We start from the raw sequence: 13,341 nt of genomic DNA, 5'->3' as shown, positions 1-13,341 counted from the left end.
CCCTAAGCCCTGAATGCCCTGATAACCTACCCCTGCTCCTTGAGCAGCTCTCTCCCTCTCCCTCCCTCTCTCTCTCTCTCTCTCTCTCTCTCTCTCTCTCTGTGTGTGTGTGTGTGTGTGTGTGTGTGTGTGTGTGTGTGTGTGTCCCTGTCTCTCTATCTCTGTCTGTCTCTGGCTCTCTCTGTCTCTATGTCCCTGTCTCTATGTCTCTGTCTCTCTGTCTCTGTCTCTCTGTCTCTCTGTATCTCTTTCTCTCTGTCTCTGTATGTGTATCTATCTCTGTCTCTGTCTCTCTGTCTCTCTCTCTGTCTCTGTCTCTCTCTGTCTCTGTCTCTCTGTCTCTCTCTCTGTCTCTCTCTGTCTCTGTCTCTCTGTCTCTCTCTCTGTCTCTGTCTCTCTCTCTCTTTCTCTCTCCCACTCCCACCCCACCTCTTCTAGACCTGTGTCTGTCCAGAACCTGCCTCCACCCTACCTTTCCAGATTTATTTCACTCTCCTTATAGGACTTAGATATAGGTATACACCGCAGATTTCATTAGAGGAAGTACCCAGGGAATTTTATAAATTTTAAGGAGAACATTTATTGAAATCTCAGGCATAAAGAACATTATTTTTATTGATCAAAATAAACTAAAAGTTAACAACTATTTTTAATTAATGACTAAAATTTGCATAAAAACCCAAACTTTTTTTTAAAAGATGTAACATACCAAATCTTTTTGGCCAAGGAAAAGATGCAAGGATGTTACTGGGTAAACACAGCATATTCTGTATTAATACCTATGGATTCAGAGCTGGACAGGACCTTAAAGAAGACCTACTGTTTTATATTAGAGACAAAAGTGAAAGTGAATTATCCAGGTGCAGAGCAGAGAGCTGAAGCCAAGGCTTCTACCCCTAAATCCATTGTTCTTTCCATGTCTTCTCGTCATGATTGCTCCTTCTGTGGTCCTAATCCTTTCAGTGTCTGAATTTGCAAAAAAAAACATTCCTCCACCTCTCCTCCCCCACCAGAACACACTGCCTCTACATCTTCTCAGGACCTAGTTCAGAGGCCACCTCTTCCAAGAAGGCTTCCCAGATTCCAATCCAATCCCATCCAATGATCATTTATTAAACACTCATTACATGTGAAGCTCTGTGCTAGGCACTAGAGGCTGTTGTTGTTCAGTTGTTTCAGTCATGTCTGACTCTTTGTGATTCCATTTTTGGAGTTTTCTTGGCAAAGATACTAGAGTGGTTTTCCATTTTCTTCTCCAGCTCATTTTACAGATGAGGAACTGAAAACAAACAGGGTTAAGTGACTTGCCCAGGGTCACGTAGCTATTAAGTGTCTGAGGTCAGATTTGACCTTAGGAAGATGAGTCTTCCTGATTCCAGGCTTAGTGTTCTAACCACCACACCACCTGGCTGCCCCAGCCACTAGAGACCCCATCGCCACCCCCCCCAAAAAAAACCCTTCCCTTAAAGTACTTGCATACTACTAAAGGATAAATCATGTGCCCAGACAAGTATATATATGATAATGGGAGGAGAGAAAGCCCTCTATGATAGGAGTTCAACTAAATGGCTGCTAAAGTCTTTTCCAATTCTTCAATCCTGTGATTTTGCATATTGGTGTTCTTGTAATATGTGTCACATGTGCCTATCCTTGAAGGAAGGTGATGATCACAGAGCTGAAGGTGAGGAGGGAGTGCATTCCAGGCATGAGGGACAACCAGTATAAAGGAACAGAGACTGGACAGAGAATTCCATATATAGAAAATAATAACTAAGGGAGTTTGGCTGAAGTTTGGAGAGTGTAAGGTAGTGGTAATAGGAAATAATTATGGAGAGGTAGGTGGGAGCCAGATGGGGAAGGGTTTTAAATGCCCATCAGACCCATTTGCATTTTATTCTAAAGGTAATAGGGAGTCACTGGGAGCTTCTTGAGCAGGTGAGTAACATGGTCAGAACTTTAGTGCTTTTTAACAAAAAATCTATTTGATGTCTGTGTGGAGGACAATTCAGAGCAAGGAGAAACTAGACGCTGTGTTCTATTAGGAAGTTATTGTAACAGTCAGGGGATCCTGTACCAGAATGGTGGAAAGAAGGGAAAGGATGAAAGCAATACTCTGGGGGTAGACTTGACCAATCTTGGCAACTGATTGGATATGTATGGGGGGAGGGGGATGGAAGAGCCCAGGATCACTTCCAGAGGGTGACCCTTGGTGTCTTGAAGGATGGTGGTGGCCTTGGCAGAAACAAGGCAGATTGGAGAACAGGTGAGGTTTAGGGAAGAAGACAGTGAATTTCATTATGTTGAGTATGAATTGATTCTGGAGCAGCTGGTTGGAAATGCTCAACAGATAGCCAGGGATGTCAGACTGGAACACAAGAGTCACAGGCTGATTATGGAGACCTGGGAGTCACGTGCACGGTGAGTGATATCATTGAGCCCACAAGAGGTGATGAAATGCCCAAGAGATGGTGTAGAAAAACAAAGAGGCCCGAGGGCAGAGCCTTGGGGTACACCTATATTTAGGGAGTGGGACATAAATGATGATCCAGCAAAGGAGACTGAAAGGGTCCCGTCAAACAGCTAAGAAAAAAACAGGAGAAAAGAGAGTCATAAAATCCTGAGGAGAAAAGACTCTCCAGGAGATTGGGATGATCAAGGAGAAGGAGTATGGAGAAAAAGCCATTGAATTCATGATTAAGAGTCTGTCAGTAACCTTGGAGAGGCATTTCATTTGGGGGTGGGGTGAGGGCCACTAAAAGTAACCATTCCCTTGGATCTCTCCTGTCATCTTTCCCCTGCCCTTAACACATTCTCAAGGATCATGAATTGAGAGCCAGAAGAGACTTTAGAGGCCATGGAGTCTAGTTTCTTCATTTTATAGAAAGGAAACTGAGGCCCTTGGAGATAAATGACTTTCCCAGGGTCACTAGGGAGAGTTTGAGTCAACATCTTAACTCCCCTCTTATTGGCTCCCCACTATGCTACATAGCTGTCTAATGTGCTACTTATTTGTGCACATAATAATTCATATATACATAGCACCTTCTAGTTTGTTTTCTTCACAAGTCGTCTGCGAGAGAGGTGGCCAAAATATTATTGGCCCCATTTGCAGAGGACAAAACTGAGTTTCAGAGAGGTTGTGACTTGCCTAACCAGGGAGTGTTGGAATCAGGAGACCTGAGTTCGAATCCAGTCTCTGAGACCAGAACCTAGGTCTGTCTCTCTGCTCTCCACTCCCCCTCCCTCATTCTTCCAATAACACCAGGCTACCTGAAGTATATCATTCTCCCTACTAGACTAGAAATTCCTTGAGGGCTGGCACCATATTTTTTTTTCATCTTTATATTTCCAGTACTATGCTTTACACATGCTTCAGTTGGTCAATCTATCAATAAAACATATTTTAAGCACCTACTGTGTGCAATCGACTCTGCTAGGAATATGAAGAAAGGAAAAAGACAGCTCCTGTTCTCAAGGAGTTCACAGTCTAATGGGGAAGACAAAATGTCAGGCCTGAAAGGGGCCTTAGAACACAGGGGCTTTAAAATACTGGATGTCAGAGCTGGGAAGGACCTTGGAACACAGAGTGTCAGGCCTGGAAGGGGCTTTAGAACACAGAATGCTAGAGCTAGGAGGGAGCCTAGAACACAGAATGTCAGACCTAGAAGGGACTTTAGAACACAGAATGTCAGAACTGGGAGGCAGCTTAGAACACAGAATGTCAGAAGTTGGAAGGAGCTTATAACACAGAGTATCAGAGTTAAAAGGGCCCAGAAATCCGAGAATGTTAAAGCTAGAAGGGACTTAGGTACATAGAAAGTGAATAGAACATGTCCGAGCTGGGAGGGGCCTTAAACTGTTGAATGTCAGCTGAGAGGAACCTTGGAGATCTGCTAGTCTAACCCTCTCGTTTTACATATGAAGATCTCATGCCTTCCATAGTTTATCACTGTTCATCCCTTCTCCATGAGATCCTGCTGCCCTCAGCAGGCATCCTCCCTAGGGGGGTGGGTGTGTGCCCTTGCTCACTAGGGCCCACCAGAAAAAGCTCAGGGCACCCCCTCAAAAAAAGCAGCATTCTCTTACACCCCTTTGAATTCCATTCCAGTGTCCTTGCATTCTGGCCTAGGGTGAGGGCTGGAACCCTGACCCCATCTTCCCTGTATTCCCTCTACCCCTAGCCTTCTCCAACTGGGGCTTCCCCCTCGGACCCGAAGCCTTTCTTCCTTCCTTCCTCCCCAGTATATGCAGCCATCTCTTTTGGTGTGAACACGAACACCAAGGCTCAGGGAACCAGGAAAGTGGGGGAGGCAGGAAGCTGGGAGGGAGGGGGAAGGGAAGATGAAAGAGGAACCGGGAATGAACCACCCGCCACCTGCGTCGCGCCTGAGCCCCACCCCCAGAGAGCTCCTTGGACTGGCTGGTTCTAGGACCTGGGGGAATAGCGCTTCCAAGCGAAAGAGACGCTCCCTCTGCCAGACAGTTGGACATCCCCAGGGCCCCCACCTCAGAGCCTAACTGGAAGAAGGGAGGAGGCCGGGACTAGGGTAGAGCCTTAGTTCTGCAGCTGCATACATTTCCCTCCAGCTGGCCTCAGGGTCATAGGATTCGAAGTAGAAAGGAACCTCAGACATCCTATGTAATCCAATCTCCTCGTTATTACGTCGGAGGGAGCTGAGGGGAAGCGATTTGGGGTACAGTGGAGAGCCTAACCTAGGTTCGAATCTCACCTCTGCAGTTTACTACCTTGGGCACGTCACTTAATAACTTGCCTGGGTCTCAATTTCCGGACCTGTAAAACGCCTGGGATTGTTCAGGATGAGCATGAAGGTCCCTTTCCGCTCTAAATCTATGATCCCGTGAATCACACAGGTCTTGCGCTGGGAGTAGAACACAGGTCTTCCGAGACCAGAACCAGAGCTTTGTTCATTGAGGGTCGGAGTCCCTCGGTCTGGGACATCTGAGCTCAAAGAACTCTGCAGTGCTGTCCCTTGGGGGCGGGGGGTGGGGGGTGCCGCAGCATCCTACCAGGTCTCCCATGCTAGTTCTCGAGCTGGAAGGGAGGCCATCTTATCCAAACCCGACCTTTTCCCGTTAAAGAAACAGGTCCGTGGAGATGATGTGATTTGTCCAAGGTCACACGGCTAGTAAAGAACGGTAGAGCCAGAATGTAAACTGAAACCCACCTCGTTGGAACCCAACTCTAGCTGTCTATAAACTTCCCCTGAAGCAGAAAAGATGCACCACACCCCATTCTTAATGACTATAATAATTCACAATTATATAGCGCTTTAAGGGTTACGAAGTGGAATTGAGCATAGTAGGTCTTACATATGTGCGTTTGGGCGTATGTGTGTGTGTGTGTGTGTGTATATATATGGATATCCGTGTGTGTGTGTGTGTGTGTGTGTGTGTGTGTGTCCGAGCTTCACTGTAGCCTGGGGGAAGGGAAAGTAAAAAGAGCACAGCAGAGAACAAAAGAAAACCTACAAGGAAGCAAAGACGGACAACTTTGAAAATAATGTGTAGTGTGCGTTGTATAGGTTTTCTTGACATGGAAATTTATTGCTTTATATTGAATCCTCTCTTATGTTCTTCTGGGTACATGACAATATTTTTTTCTTTTCTTATTTTGTATTTAAGCTTAAAATAAATTTGTTTTAAATTGAAAAAAGGGTTACAAAGTAACATTTGATCCTCAAAATCAATTCTTGGGTTAGGAGCACTTATCACCCCTATTTTATGACTGAGAAAACTGAAGCTGAGGGAGGGAGGGAGGGGGACAGAGACACAGAGAGAGAAAGTGAGGGAGGGAGGAAGAGAGGGAGGGAGAGAAGGGGGGGGAGAGACAGACAGGCAAAGAGAGAGGAGAGAGAGGTTTGACTTGCCCAGATACTTCCAGCTAATAGGAGTTTGGGGAGGGACTTGAACAAAGGTCTTCAGGACTCTGGGTCTCGCTCTCTATCCCATCCACCAGACGACCTGTATTCAAGTGTTTGAAGGTCTCATATGGAAGAAGTATTGGACTTTTCTTCCTTGGCCCTAAGAGGCAGAATTAAGAAAAGGGATGGAAGATGCAGACAGGCAAATGTCAGCTCGGGATATGGAAACTCTACCTAACAATCAGGGATTGTCCCAAAGTGGAGGGGGCTGTCTCCGGAGGTGGTGGGCTCCCCCTTGCTAGAGTTCCTCAGGCAGAGACTGTCCACTTGTTCCGATGTTATAGGGAGGACTGGCTTTTGGTCAGCTCTAGGTGGCATTGGATGGATGCTTTCTGAGGTACCTTCGAAGGCAGCTAGGGCCTATAGATAGGAAGCCCTGAGTTCAGATTCAGCCTCAGACATTTATTACTAGCCGTGTGATCCCGGGCAAGTCATTTATTTAAACGCCTGCCTCACTTTCCTCAACTGTAAAACGGCTATAATAGTGGCGCTTACCTCAGGAGGTTGTGAGGATCAAACGAGATGATAGTAGCAGACAGTAGGCGCTTAATAAACGCTTGTTCCCCACCTACCCTCCTTCTCCTCTCCGAGTTTCACGGAGCTCAGTCAGGCCTCTTACGCCTCCAGGGGCTCTCTCTGGCCTTTGCAGGTCAGAACCTTGGAGTCTTAGAGACCCTGGCCCCCAGCTGCTGCACCGAGGTCTGAGCAAGGACCAGCAGGGATCGGACATTTCCCGAGCAGCCTTCGGGGCGGCTCCGCTGGGAGCTGGGCCGGCCGCTGAGCTCAGCGGCGGCCGCTGAAAATAACCGACGGGCTAAATATAACCTAGGGAGAGGGGGGGAAAATAACAACTTTCCGGAAAAATGAACCGTGAGGTGAATATTTATAGAAACGGTTTCCAATCAGGAGTCCCCCACGGCCCTGGAAACGTGTGGATCCCACACAGGGCCCCGGCCGCCGCCGCCTAGCACACTGGTGAGGACTGCCGCGGGCCTCAGGCTTGGCGCTGCGTGGGCTCTAAAGTTGCCTGCGGAAGGGGCCGGGTGTGAGACCCCGGGTCTGGTTGCGGCTGGACCCTGGGGGCAGATCCAGAGGGAACATTGACAAACAGACTCAGCAAGTGAAAGCCGGGAGAACCTCAGTTTAGAATGTGAAATATTTGAACACAGAATGACATTTCGGAAAAGGGCCTTAGAAGCTCGCTACACTAGAATGTCGAACTCAGAGCCTGAGGGCACTGTACCACTTCGGCTGTCGGGGTTTCTCCTTTCCCCACCCTTAACACCAAGCCAGGGAAAGGCTGGATTTGGGGGAGGGACACGCAGAGAGTTTTGGGTTAAGAGAAATTATTTGGACGGAGAGACCTGGGAGTGCATTTGAAGTGCATTTTGTGTGCTGAAGAGAATTGCCAAATTTGAATTCAATGGACCTAGGTTCGAATTCCAGCTCGGCGTCGGGCAAGTCACTGAACAGCTCTACGACTCAGTTTCCTTAACTGTAAAACTAAAGTGCTGAACAAGATTGTGTCTAAGGTCCGGTTCGGTTCGAAAACCATGAGCGCGAACATTGCGATAGCGTGAGATCCGTTACCGCGATCCATACAAACAGTGGCAATCGCTGCCTGGCATTACAACACCCTAAATTTTCCTCTTCACCATCACTAAACTAAAAACGTTGTAATCTGTGACCCGCAGGTAAAACAAGGATCTGAAATGATGATTGGAGTTCCTAAGAACTGAGAAATCAAATTGAATCCTTTTCTCCGGAGTGGGGCAGGGAGGGAAGCCTGACATCCTGAGGTGCACGCTGAAATGGAGCCCAGTTCTGGTCAGATATGTGCTGGACTGACTTCCCCCAGATCCTGTAGGTGGAGTAGGGTTCTAGTCTATCATCAATTTCCCGAGTGGCCTTGGACAAGTCACTTATCATCTCATTGCCTGTTTCCTACTCTGTAAAACAATAAGACTAGACTTGATCTCGGATACTGTATGTTCTAGGACCCCTGTCAGCTCTTATATTCGAGGTTCAAAGGCTCCTTCCAGCTCCAGCATCCTTTATTCTTCGCTTCCACTTAGGACGTCGTCACTTTGTTATCAGGAGGCTGCGTTATAAGACAGTTTCATTTCGGTCACTACAGACACTTTCCGGCTTTTCAGACACGGAAGGGATGCATAGTTAGCCTGGGCTGGAGGGCAGGAGAGTAGAGTTGGCAGCAGCCGGAAGGATAGAAGGTCCTCCCAAGGGAAGAAGACAGGTCAGGTCTCTCGGCGAGAATGGAGAGGAGGGGCGCTGAGGCTGACTGGTTAGGAAAACCGCACTCCACCCTACCCTCAGCCGGTTCCTGGGAAGGCCATGGGCGGCAGAGAAAGGACAAGCAGTCTGGGCCCCAGGATCCCGGCAACAGGAGGGAGGCCGTTAGTGGAGGACACGTGGCGCTTAGGGAGAACTGTCACTTTTACCAGCACAGCCCTTCTAGCTGCTGGGCACGGCGCCCTTCTTCAAACCCCGAATGTTCGAGGGACGAGCAAGACCCTGGCGTGAGCCCACTGGACCCGATGTGAAACTCTACGTGGATTCCACCCGTGCACGTGTCTGCCCCCCTCCCTTGGTTATTCCCCCGGCTGCCTCCAAGGCACATGTCTCACACAACTTTCCATTTCCACTCACAGGCTCACACACACAATTCAGGCTTACGTTTAATATTCACACACACACACACACACACACACACACACACACACACACCTTTTTTCAGCCTTCCACAACTCACACAAGCACAGGCTCACACGACCAGCATCTACCTGTACTCCCATGTTCACAGGGCACACATTTCGGACACACTCTGAGGCTCACACAATACATGCATTCCCACGTAGGTCCACATGAAAAACCCACACCCACTCACAGGTTCTTATTCACGCGTGTCCAGTTGGCCTTCGAATGTGTGTGTGTATGTTAAAGTGGAAGCCTCCGCATCCGCGTGAGCCTGACAGTTAACAGCCGGCCTCACACTGGCTTAAGCGCCGGCTTCTTTGAGAACAGGGATTGCTTTTGCTGATCTTTGTATATATACCGTGTCTGGAACATAGTAGGCGTTTTCTAAATGCTTGTTTGACTGTTTATCAGGGCTGGGCTGAGCGTGAGGGACCATGAACTAGGCTGAGGAGCGCAAGTCCAGACTGGGATTAAAGAATAAGGTAGAACTCTTGGGACCTGGAGAAGGTGGAGCCCAGGCTGACCCGCTGGGTTACCTGCTGGAGGAGCAGACCTGCCAGTCTCTAGGATCCAGGATTCAACAACATGTTCTGTCCGGGGCTCGGAAAAAGAAAGGGCAGTAACAGGTCTGAACAGGGCGGAGGAGATGAGTTTCGGACAGTTGAATGGCAGAAGGTATCTGGCTATCTAGACGGGGCGAGGAAAAATGACGATGGTCCTAATCTGATGGAGACACGGAGTGTCGGTCCATTTGGGGAGGGAGAAAGGCGGGTGTCGGTCAGCAAGGCAGGGCTAAGAAGGATGTCAGTCTAGCTGACCGAGAAGGGAGAAGATTGTAGAGAAAGTAAGTAAGTGCGTCTATCCATCCCCGACGGTGAGGCAGCTAGGTGTTGGTCTGTCTTCCGTGGGGGAGGATGAGAGCCACGCACGCGTCTCTCCTGGGGCCAGGACTGACAAGAACGAACAGGTCGGCCCCAAGTAGCAGCTGCCTAGGCCTGGACACTGCCGGCCGCAGCTGGGACACATCTGTGCGCGAGGAGCGCCGAAGCTGGGGGAGGGGGAGGGGAGTAGCCGTCGACGGGACGCAGGCTCCAACTAGCGGTTGTAACGGGAATCGGTAATGGTTGGGTCCCGCCCAGGCTCTTCCTGCCCCGGCTAGGGCCAGCGAGAGCCCCAACCGACGGAGACAGGGAGGGAGGGAGGTGCGGATTCCAGGTCAGCCGCTTCCCCAGCCCACTCTTCCGAGGGCTGCGGTTGCTCTCTTCTGTCCCGGATGCAGTGGGACAGAGACAATACCCTGCCCCCCTCCGCGGTTATCAGCCGGGGAGGCCTCTCTTCACCCCGAGTGGCCTGTACGTTCCGTTCCTCCACCCCCTGCAGCCCACCTCCCCGCTCCGTCTTCAGCCCCACCTTGAGATACGGGTTCTGTAACTTCCCCGCACGTTTGGAGAAGCCAGCCGAATGATTATCGATAGAGTCAGGAGAGCTGGTGTGGACATGAGTTCCAAACCCGAAACTTTCTACCTGGGAGAAGTCGCTTGACCTCTCTGAGCCTCGGTTCCTTAGTGCGCAAAATGGGATTAGGAATCTCTTGGCTCCTTAACTCTGGCGGGCTGTTGGGGAGAAGGGTCTGCGTACGTTCTAGATCCAAGTGAGGCCTGCAAGTCGTGGGTATGCTTGGAGAAGCCTGGGAGGAGCTGCGGCTGGAGCCTGGGGAGGCGGACAGAGAAGTAACGGAGTGGGGAATGAAAAATTAAAAGGGGGCAAGCGGCCCGACTGCCGTCCGCCCAGCCCGTTCTCCCCGCGCGGTGTTTTTCCTACCAAATTGAAGTTGGGGTTTCCTCAGGGAAATTGCTGGGGATGAGGGGTCTGTGTGCACTCCTGCAAGCGTAAAGAGAGACCTGCACTGGGAGAATGGGGGCCGGGGTGGGAGCAAAGCCGCACAAATTCTCTGCGTGACCTTGGGCAATCCATTTCCCCGGAGGGCGGGGTTCAGTTCCCACCTCTTAAAGGTGGGAATGACAATTTCAGTTCCGCCTCCTTCCTCCCAGAGCCATTGGTCGCTGTATACGGGAGCGAAAGGGATAGGGACCCAGTGACTCTCTTCTATCGGTTATTCGTTATAATAGTTGATCCGTCACGTGACCATTGAGGCACAGGAAGGCGTGTCCGTGGGGGCGGATCACAATTAGCCACCCCGAGGGTTCCCAGTTCCTCAATTCTCCAGTTCTCGTTGCAGCATAAGCTGGATCCGGGAGGGACCGTTAGGCCCAAGGGGGCAGGAAGACGGGGAAAGGTGAAGGTTTCGGGAACTAGTCCGGGAGACTTCCAGCCTGGCTTAGTGACCAGCTGGCGGGAGTACTGTGGCCAGTCCTAGGGGGCCACTTGACGACACTGACAAATTGGAGGACAACCAGAGGAGGGTGCCCCAGATGATGATAATTATGACAATGATAGCTAGCATTTATATAGCGCTTTGCACAAATATCTCGTTTTATCCTCAAAAAAACCAAAACAAAACAAAACAAAAACCCTGAGAGGGAGGTGCTATTATCCCCAAAGTACAGGTGAGGGAACCGAGGCTGACTGGTTAAGTGATGCCTAGTATCACCCAGCAAAACGATTGGCTGAAGCGGATTTGAACTCAGGCCCTCCTGACTTCAGATGGGGAAGGAAGGAAGGAAATAAACATTTGTTAAGCTTATACTACGTATCAGGCACTGTGCTAAGGCCGTGGCGTCCGAGGAAACGCAGAAAGAACAGAGGACCGGAAGCCTAAGCACTATTAAAATGGAAGATGATGGCCTTTTTTTCCCCTAGGGGGTGAATGAAGGGACGCCCAGTGCCAGAAGGATTAGACCGATTCTTTGGGGGTCTCACAGCGCAGGACTAGAAGCTGAGATGGGCGAAGAGGTGGCCGGGAAGGCAGATTAAGGAAGACCTCTCTAACCATTAGATCTATCCAGAATTGGAAGGGGGAGACCCCAGGAGAGTGTTCTGTGATGTTCTCCCGGTCAGGTTCGAGCTGGACTAGATGTATGTACATTGAAGTCCTTTCCAATTCTGTGGCGTCCCTTTCCGTCCCGTGGCACTGGGACGGAGCAGGAGGGAAGGAGAGAAGGAAAACCTGTCTTTAAAAATGCACTGATAACGAGATTGTCTTCACCGCCTACCTAATCCATCCTCCCGGACTTTGCAAGCCACCTGGGATCCGGGCTTGGTGCGACCAGCTGGGATGCAGGCTCGGTGTTAGGTTCTGGCCTCTGAGCCACCTCCGGCTCAGGAAGTTGAAAAGAAACTAAATAACATTCGATCGTAGACCTTAAAGAGAAGCTAGTTAGTCACCCCCATCCTTTTACAGGTGGGGAAAATGAGGCTCAGAAAGGGCAAGCAACTCGCCCAAGGTTACCCAGGTTAGCAAACAGCAGAGCCAGGAATCTGAACCAGATGCGCTGCCTCCGAATCCTGGGCTGGTTCCCCGGCCTCTATGAGCAGTGACTGGTTTGGTCTTTTATGGGCTGAACCCACTTTCCCCCATCTCCTTGCAATTCACTGCAACCGGGCGTAATTCAGAGGCGCTCGCAAAGATCGACCTTGAGGCCGGGGAAGCGGCGAAGACTGGCGCCGAGCCTCGGGGGTCTGAGAACAGAGGGCCATGGAGATCACTGTCTCCGCAGGCCCTTACAGGCTGGAACGCATAGTTGGTACCTTGGTTTTCCGGGTAAACTTTCTCCATTCCCGGCGCAGCCCGAGCCCAGGAGGAATGCAGAAAACTTGGGGCCGGCGGGAGGCGTTCACACCGGCCTTAGTAGGGCTGGTTGCTCCGGACAAATGGGTATGGGCATCTGCGTTAAGTGGGGCCGCCCCGCAAAGGTTCCCCTTACTCTTCTTGCTGCTAAAAGCGTTTGGAGAGAGGAAATTCCCCTTTCCCCCGGAAAAAAAAAACACCTCCCTTTTTTAAAGGCTGGTGACTCTTGGCACGCGCGACCTTTGCTCCCCTCACCAAACTGGCCCACTTGGCACAGACAGATCGTCTTCCGAGAACGTGCCAACAAAAGATTAGCGAACAAGTGAAGCAAAGATCTGGGTCATTCTGGCCCCAAACCCCAATTCTTCCTATTCCCGGCTAACGAGCCTTGCCAGGTGTCTTGAGTGATTTAGAGGGTTCTTCTACAGCGCCCTGGGCGCAACGAAGGGCGTTAAACTAGCTAACCCTTCTCGCCCTGTCTGGCCGAGGAACTCGCGAACGCTGCCTCGAGATTGGGACTAGAGGGTCCTCCTAGGGCCACAAAGAGGATGGGGCCCGGTGCCAGGAAGCGAAGCCCGGACCTAAGGCCGCAAAACGGTGGCCTTGGAAAGCTCGTTTCCTTTTCCCTTTAGTGGAAGGGCTTTTCTGATCACCAAGACGTGCCCTAGCAAGAGAGCGGGCACGGGCGCCCCAGGGCCCGGGCCTGGAGAGCTCGCAGCCTGGACGGCGAGCTTCCGAATCTCCTTTTCTGCCCCTGCTGCAGGCTTCCAGAGAAAAAGCAAGCCTTAAAACAGCGACTTGTTGAAATTTTGTTTGCTCCGCGCCCCGCCCCTGTCTGGCTGCCACAAGCCTTGCCACCGATTTGCGGATTTCTTGGGGGCATGTGTGTGGAGGGAGTAAGAGCAGGCAGGTTGGGGCATCGAAAAGAGGAAGGAG

Source organism: Trichosurus vulpecula, chromosome 2, assembly GCF_011100635.1.
Source record: "Trichosurus vulpecula isolate mTriVul1 chromosome 2, mTriVul1.pri, whole genome shotgun sequence".
Lineage (NCBI taxonomy): Eukaryota > Metazoa > Chordata > Mammalia > Diprotodontia > Phalangeridae > Trichosurus > Trichosurus vulpecula.
This window is presented reverse-complemented; position numbering follows the sequence as displayed.